The sequence below is a fragment of the Salvia miltiorrhiza genome, unplaced genomic scaffold (genome assembly GCF_028751815.1).
Source record: "Salvia miltiorrhiza cultivar Shanhuang (shh) unplaced genomic scaffold, IMPLAD_Smil_shh Hic_asm_8, whole genome shotgun sequence".
Classification (NCBI taxonomy): domain Eukaryota; kingdom Viridiplantae; phylum Streptophyta; class Magnoliopsida; order Lamiales; family Lamiaceae; genus Salvia; species Salvia miltiorrhiza.
The window spans coordinates 578,051-586,478 of record NW_026651397.1 but is presented as its reverse complement, the minus strand read 5'-3'; the positions used below and the strand labels follow the sequence as shown (position 1 = coordinate 586,478).

Here is an 8,428-nt window from a genome sequence, read left to right as displayed (position 1 = left end):
TGTATATGTTTTGCTTCTATGTTCTTTGTAAGAGTGATCAAACATTTCTAACGCATCTAAGTTCATCAAGGAATCTACTCAATCATATAGCATGAGATTTAAGCACTTGTACAAACATTTGAAAATACAACTTTCTCAACATTTAATAAATATTTACCTCTGTTTCTCTGTTGAGCAGGATGTTGTGATGAGGTGCTGAGCTTTTGTCAACTGACCTTTCTAACACTAGTATTCAGTAAAGAATAAATTTTGGGATAACTCTTGGGTTCAGAGCAAACGAACTGCTCTGATACCATTCTGTCACGATCGGACTTAACTAAGGATAGGTAAGCCGGGAAACCGTGACTAGGGAAGGGAAATTAGGAGAGGGGGCAGAAAGGGGTGATAAATAATTATAAATGAATTAAATTAAGATTTAGACATCATATGAGAATAAGTCACACATATATATAGATAATAACGAGTAATCGGTCATGAGTATCCGATTTAAGTGTTTATACAATAACTTGATTTGACAATCCAACATAATAGGATAAACTGCATCATAACTGAGTGTTCGCAGCGGAAATGAGAACGTGATACATGTATGAAGACATGTATCGCCAAGAGTTTATTTAGTAGATATGACAAAGCTCCGCACGACACCCCATCATCACTCATCACTGCTCAACCTGCACATTTAGAAATACATGCAGGGCTGAGTACAAAGTACTCAGTAGACATATGCCGAAAATCATATACATACTTAATAACTGTAAATTGTCATGCCATTTCAAAAGTATAGCCAGGGATTTTTACTTATAAAGGCCCAAGCATACTAAATTCATTTGTGATTCTAAAGTTCGACTGATCAGTCTAAGTTCTTTTGTATTCTATCATATCTGAAGCTGTGTGCCGGAGAGGTGGTGTAATGACCCGACTTTTTATTAAGGATTATATACTTTTAAATTACTGATTTAAGGATTGATTATGGTAATTAGGGATCAGCATCCATTAATAAAATACGAACTTATATGAATTTGATAATTTATATATGTGATGATTTATTTTTTTTATTTTCAATAGATGATGCACTCAAAATATATTTTGAGTCCATTAATTTATTGTGGAGAATTTAACACTGAAGTGTTAAATATGAATCTTTTATCGATTGTTTACTTAAGCCCATGAGTAATTTAATTTATGTTAGAGGCAAGCTCAAGTGAATTTTATGCTTCAATGAGAATTAGGCTTATATATCTTAATGTGTTTATATGAGATTAAGCACATATGGTTCTCATTCATCCACATCCCTCTCATTCTTCTATTAAACCAATCACCAATACGTTCACAATTTTCTTCACCTACTACTTCACAATTTTCTTCACCAATACGTTCACAATTTTCTTCACCTACTACTTCACAATTTTCTTCACCAATACGTTCACAATTTTCTTCACCTACTACTTCACAATTTTCTTCACCTCTGAAGTCAATCTCCAAATAGAATTTTGCTTCTTTAAAACCTATTCCACTATCTCAACTCACCCATTCCCACCTCTGCAGCAAGTTTTATAAAGTAATAGAGTGAAGATTATTCATCTCATTCAATTCTTCTTCACAATTGGCTTCTAATCTATGCCATATATAAAATCTGCAGAGACTAATACCATACACCTATTCAAGGTATTCCCGTTTCTATTATATTATGTGAAATTTCTGGGGTATAGATGGGAGTGTGGTGAATATTTGTACAAAGTTTCATGTTATTTGAACTTCGTTTACTACCCTTTTAAAATTTGAGAAGTCTACTGCCCGTATCTGTTGAAACTGTCGTGAGGCAGATGATTAAGTTAACTATTTCAGTAACCATATGTTGATATTTAGCTCTCAAATTTTTATGGTATAAATTTATATGCGTTATCTATCTGCATATAAAATTTGGGGTCATTCCGGAAACGTTTGCTATTTTTCAAAGATCTGGACTTTCAGTTGGCAGAAACTGCCGAATCTGGTAGGCGATGGGAAAATCGCTATATCTCTTAAACTACTTGGAGTTTTTCAACACACTTTTTTTTCAATTAAACTAGACTCAAAGAGGTTTCTATTGAAATAAAATTCGACTCCATACGAGTTCGGAGTAAAAGCAGTTTATTAGTTGAAGTTGAATCTATACAGTTTTGTTGAGATGGAAATGATTCAAAATAATTCCTATTAAGGATTTTAAAGTTTTATTGTTGATAAAATATCACTTTTAGTTTATAAATGAGCTATTGATGTGTATGTATATATATTGGAGATTGGCATTATTGAATGGGGAAAAGGAAAACGTTTTATGTTTATAGAATTATTCTTTATTTATAATAGATAAATAAATGAATAAAATGGAATTTCCTACATCCTCAAAGGTACATGAAGTATTTTGATAAAGGAAGAACGATTGTATATGAGTTAGATATAGTCGTTTAAGGAAATATGGGTAGTTAGAGAAATGAGTGAATAAGTGATTCACTGCATTTGTTGTTATCTTTTCTATTATTCACTCGAACACATGTTTTCGTGTTATCAAAGGTTCAAATAAACAAAAGCGTCTGAGTAACCTATCGCGCTAAGGAAAGAGAATCGTTGTCTTAAGTAGCAAAACACTGCAATCAGGTGGGCATTACTTTTACTATACGTATATAGAGATCCCCTGCGTGTCGTAGGCCTCTTATACGAATGAATGCATGAGATGATTTAACTGTTAATTTCAGTTTTATATATCTATCAAATGAGTTTAATGTTACATTTGAGCAAGTTATTTCGTTACAAAATATTTGAGTTAAAGTTATTTCAAGTATTGTCTTGCCATAAAATGTTTAAATTTTAGTATGATATCTATCTGCTTTGGCTTTGCCAATGATGCAATCGAATTCGGGTCCTGAGCAGTTGATAGCTATCCTGCCAGGGCTAGTGTACACCAGTGACCGTGAGTCATCTAGCGGGTTGGCCGGTCAAGTGACCGTGAGAGGTGGCCACCTCTCCGGCACACAGTTCCAGATATGATAGATTACAAGAGAACTTAGTCTGCAGACGAACTTTAAGAATCACAAATGAACTTAGTAAGCTTGGGCCTTTTTAGCGAAAAACTCCCTTGCTATACTGTTTATGATGGCATGACAATTTACAGTTTTGAAGCATGTATTTTTATACCTAGGCATACGTGCCCACTGAGTGCTTTTGTACTCAGCCCTGCATATGTTTTCTAAATGTGCAGGTTGAGCTGATGTGATGATGGTGCTGCAATGAGCGGAGTCTCCAGGGTTGTTAATAAATAGTTAACCTGTCTAGAATATGTCTTCATACATATGTCTAGCTACTTTCCGCTGCAAGATGTTGTTGATGTTATAGTATGTTATGTCATACTTTGAGTCTTAAGAGAATGGTTTCATATGATGTATAACTTGATTAATGATATTAATTAAGTTTTATGCTGTCTTTCATAGACTATTTTCAATTGAGTATTCATGAATAAAAATGACGAGTTTTATTAAGATGAGTAAGTTTTACGGCTATAAATGACGCCCCTTTTCTTCCCCTTCTTCTTTAACCCCATCCCTAGTCGTAGATCACTCGGCTTAACTATCCTTAGTTAGGGCGGGCTGTGACAAAGTGGTATCAGAGCGAAGGAAAGCTCTGAATTAGAAGTCTTGAGTTTAGTCTAGAATGAGTCGCTAGACTAATAGTTATTAACAACCGTGAGCTCAGCGCACCATCACACCAGGCTCAACGAGGTATGTAAAATTTCAAAGTTTATTTGACGTTAAATTTTGAAGAGCATGATGTTGAGGTTATATGATGAGTTATGATGTTACACTTTAAAGGTGCATAGTTTGAGTTTGAGGATGACAACATGATTAATAATGAGTTATTATGTTGTAAGAGCATATGTTGATGTTACATGATGAATCATGAGAGCGTTTATATCATATGATGTTATATGATTGAGGATGCATAATTATGAGTTATGATGTGATGTATTTGAGATGTTTTGTGATGAGAATTGTTTGAGCAGTTGTGATAAGTCACGATGATTTAGATGAAGGAATCTAATGTCATTGTTAAGAGAGATTTTTTTTTTTACTAAGTAGAAGGATGAAATGAGAACTTAGAGCTAAAGCTTGAGAGAATTAGCAATTGCTTTAAGTACTTGTTGGTTTGAGTTATGAGTTTGAGTTATGAGCTTGAGTATAATAGCATGATTAATGATGAGTTATTAGCATGCTGCAATGAGATATTGTACGATATGTTGAGTTATTTTGTGACGCGAGTTTTGCTCACGCAACCTTAATGGTACTTGAGGAGGTATCATGAGCCATAGTCTTTGGAGATGGCTTTGAGAGAGAATTGTTGAGTTGTCTTACTGAGTCACGATGATTTAGATTAAGGGATCAAATATCATTGTTTAGAGAGATTCCCTACTAAGTAAAGACGGGACGAGATGAGAATTTAGATGTTTTGAGCTTGAGTTTTAAGATAACAGTACTACTTAATAGGAGTTTTGCTAAGTTATGTTTTGTTTATTTTTGTTGCTGGAGCCAAGTAGAGTTAGTTCCTAGAGTCACCTTTAAGTTCTCCTTATAGGTTGGCCAGGACTGTTGGCACTGCACGAAAGTGGACTGTTGTGAGATCGAACTCAGGAAAGATCGGATACGAGGACGAGGCGTACAGTATGTGGTACAGAGATACCCTAGCAGATTTTCAAACACATGTTCATAGACTATGAAAGGATGAAAGCCTTATGGTTGTTACTAGACTGGATGGCATCGTGCACCTAGTCCCCGTGCTACCAATCGAGTGGTAGGATTGAGCAAGGAAGAAAGCCACTCAATATGATGGGACATGTCGTCTTGAGCATTGGACCCACAGGAGATGGGATTTGTTACAGATACCCAGATTTTCTATGCGGATCTACTGACCGGATGCTTGTTTTCTACCAGGGACTCTAGAAGAGTGTAGTAGATATCGAGTCGATCCTTGAGTATCAGTTACCAAAGATGATAAAATGATAAACGATAATGAGGATGAGAAGTAGCCGAGGAGGGCTAGAGTTGATGAGGATGAGAAGAGAAGTCGATGTAGGCTAGAGCTAAGGATGATCTTGAGAGTATGCGCGGTACACCCTCGTTTTTGATTAGTTGCAATTACATTGCGATGTATATAACTTACTTAGGAGATACTGGTACTTGAGATTTTGACATGATGATAGATAAGCATGCGAATATAGTACCCTACTGATGTTAAATAGATGGATGTTCCTAGTGTGCTAAAGTAGCAACTAGATGAGTTAACTGGTAGCAATTACTGTAAGAGGTCCAGACCGAGACATAGTACTATTAATGGTGTCGGTTTAGAAGGGACATTACGATAGATACTATGGTTTTGTAGGGTTTATATAACCCCTTTATGTAAGTCCTCTAAAAAGAGGCATTCTACTGATGGATATATTAGGTTGACCAGAGTGGTCTTTTTGTTAGCATTTCGTGAGTGCTTATTGCCTTACAGATGAATGTTAAGGTGACCGTGAGGGTTTCCTTAAAGTTGAGTTAGTAAATTGAACTTGAGTTTTGAGGATGCTTAGAGCGTTGGTCGAGTTAAGTTTTCCTTTTGTGATTTCAAAAATGCCTCAAAGATGTCATCAAGAGTGTGATGTGAAAGATAGGCGGGATAATTCTCCGCCACCACCACCGCAACATGAGAGGAGAGTCGAAAAATATTGAACTTTCGAAACAAGAGTCTAGAACATAGGACCCTGAGTTTAAGCTTTTAGCTTGCTGGTGTGAACTTAAGTTTTGTTATGTATAGTATGATGAGAATTTAGAAGACCCAGAATTACCAAGTTCGGGATGATGTTTCCCGTGTAACTGGGAAGTGATTATGTTGGACCTGGCCAGTCCACATGATCCAAATCTCAGTAGACGTCTTTTGGGTTTATAAACCCCTGTATTTCAACTTCAGTTTAAAAAAAAAAAAAAAAAAAAAAATCAGATGGGTTCTCACTCTAGGTCATTTTGTTCGACTTGGTAGTTACTCCTTTCTACCCTCTGGTTATTTATTTGAGTCTCTTGAACAAATTTTCTGCAGCACTTTATATCATTCGAGATTTGAGCCTTTGCAACTTTTGAGTTGTTCTAGTAGATTCTTTTGAGGTATACGACTAAGAAGTGTTAGTATATTGACTTAGTAAGTCACCCAAACTATAGCATGGTTAATTGACTTTCAGTTGTGTCTAAATTAGTTGAGATTAGTATTTCTCCTCTGATTATTATCGACCACTCCTTTTGTTAACAATTTATAGTACAAACCGTAAGGTTGAGAATAAGGACTTGAGTTATTTTGTCTATGCTGATTTCACGATGGAATCATGGAAAAAGTGTTACACATGTGATATGAGAAAAGGAATGTATTGATGATCGTTTTTTTTTGTTAAAAATAGAATGTCTGGTAGATGAGAAGCTAGAAACGAGGTGGGGACAGAAATGAACCATCACGAAAGATGGATGAACTTTTTCTCGAGTAAAGATTGTTTTATCAATGAAACTAAGAATCCAGTTGAGGGTAAACTCTAGATTAAGACGATGAAGAGAATCTTTGATTTTCTTTGTACCGCACCAGAACGACTTCATATGTTGCATTCCAGTTGACTAGATCTACAGATTTTGGTGGGAGGCCAAAAGAAAAGCAATGACTCAAGAATGTTAGCAAACTTGTCTTAGTAAGACTATAAGACGGACACATATTACATATTTTTTTTTATATCTGCGATAAGTGGAAAGAAACGAAAATGTTCAACCTCAAGCAAAACAAGATGTCTATGACCAAGTACGACCAGATTTGCTGCGACATATCCGTTATGCCCCACAATAGGTGGACATCGATGAATAGATGCTGAAGAAGTTTCGACCTGGCCTAAAGTATGAGATAAGAATGGCATTCGCCAACCACGGTGAGTTTACGTACTTTGAATTACTCAACAAAACTCTAGACGCCAAGGTAGTTATGCTCGGGGATCAACCGACACAAATTCAAACTGAACAAAGTGGTCAAGACATGAAAAAAAAAAAAAAAAAAAAAAACTTTTCACCCGTAGAAGGGATAACGGTAGTAACGCGTAGTTATATGAACCTGTAATTGAATGTAAGATCACTTAAGGTGGTAGCGAATAACTTGATGTTATACCAATATGGAACGTAGATGTAACCCTAGGAATGGACTGGTTAGCTGAGAATTATATGCTACGATTTATGCATTAAATGAGAAATCTCCTTCAAACCTTCAAGAATAGACGCATTAAGTTTTCAAGAGATAAGTATAAGGAGAGAATATCAGTTATTTCATACATACAAGCCATGAAGGTGATAAATAAGAAACATTACCAAGTTTTCCTTGTATACCTAAACGGATGAGCTAGCACAGAAAGGACAGTTGAGGACGTAGAAGTTATACGTGAATTTCATTATGATTATCCGGAGAACTTACCAAGACTGCCACCCAATAGATAAGTAGAATTTACCATCGACCTAGTACCAGGATCGACACGTGTATCAAAAGCATCGAACAAGATTACTCCAAGGGAGTTGGAGAACCTAGAGATCCAATTGCAGAAAACGACTAGACCTAAGTTTAATCATGTCTAGTGCATTCCCATCAAGAGCGCATATTTTGTATGTTATGAAGAAGTATGGTACTTTAAAAAGGCGCACAGACAATAGAGCGTGGAACAAATTAATACTCAAGAATAAATATCCTTTAGTGAGGGTAGATGAATTGTTTGACCAACTCAAAGGTGCAAATGTGTTTTCCAAGATCGATTGAGGATCGGATGTCATCACCCAAGACAACTTTTAGAACGGGTTATGACCACTACAAGTTTGTAGTTGTGCCATTCAGGCTAACAAATGCCCAGATATATTCATGGGCATCATTGATAGAGTATTCTACCTTCACCTGGATAAGTTCGTCTTAGTGACTCCAAGAATGAAGATGAACATAAGGAACATTTAGGGACCATGTACAAAAGTACTATTGGGTGAACGAATTTATGCCAAATCAGTAGGTGTGAGTTTTGCTCAAGAAAGTGGCATTTTCTGGAACATATTGAATGATTTGAGTTTATATATGTGTTTATATTTATTAAATATTGCACGTATAATTTACTTAGATTAATTTAAACACCAAGGTTCAGATTTGATGAAGGCCGTGAGTCATAAGGCCAGAGACGAGCGATGCTCGATTTTAATTGAGTTATTTTGAGCATGCCAATGTGTTTAGTTAAAAATATTTGTATTTAAATTTTTGGAATTTATTTCCATTAAATACAAATTTTCTAACTATTCGATGATTTATTAAGTTGAGATATGTGGAGTATGTGAAGTCATGTAAGTGAACTAGCAGTGCATATGAGTTAATG

At 35.6% G+C, this 8,428-nt stretch overlaps 1 long non-coding RNA gene across 1 annotated transcript; it reads left to right on the top strand.

Moving 5' to 3' along the window:
• Positions 1-920: 920 nt before the first annotated feature.
• On the top strand, positions 921-3,461 carry LOC131002263 (uncharacterized). The gene is made up of 3 exons (XR_009094237.1): positions 921-1,665; positions 2,551-2,634; positions 3,236-3,461. It is a non-coding gene; the product is annotated as an uncharacterized LOC131002263 (long non-coding RNA).
• Positions 3,462-8,428: the final 4,967 nt, after the last annotated feature.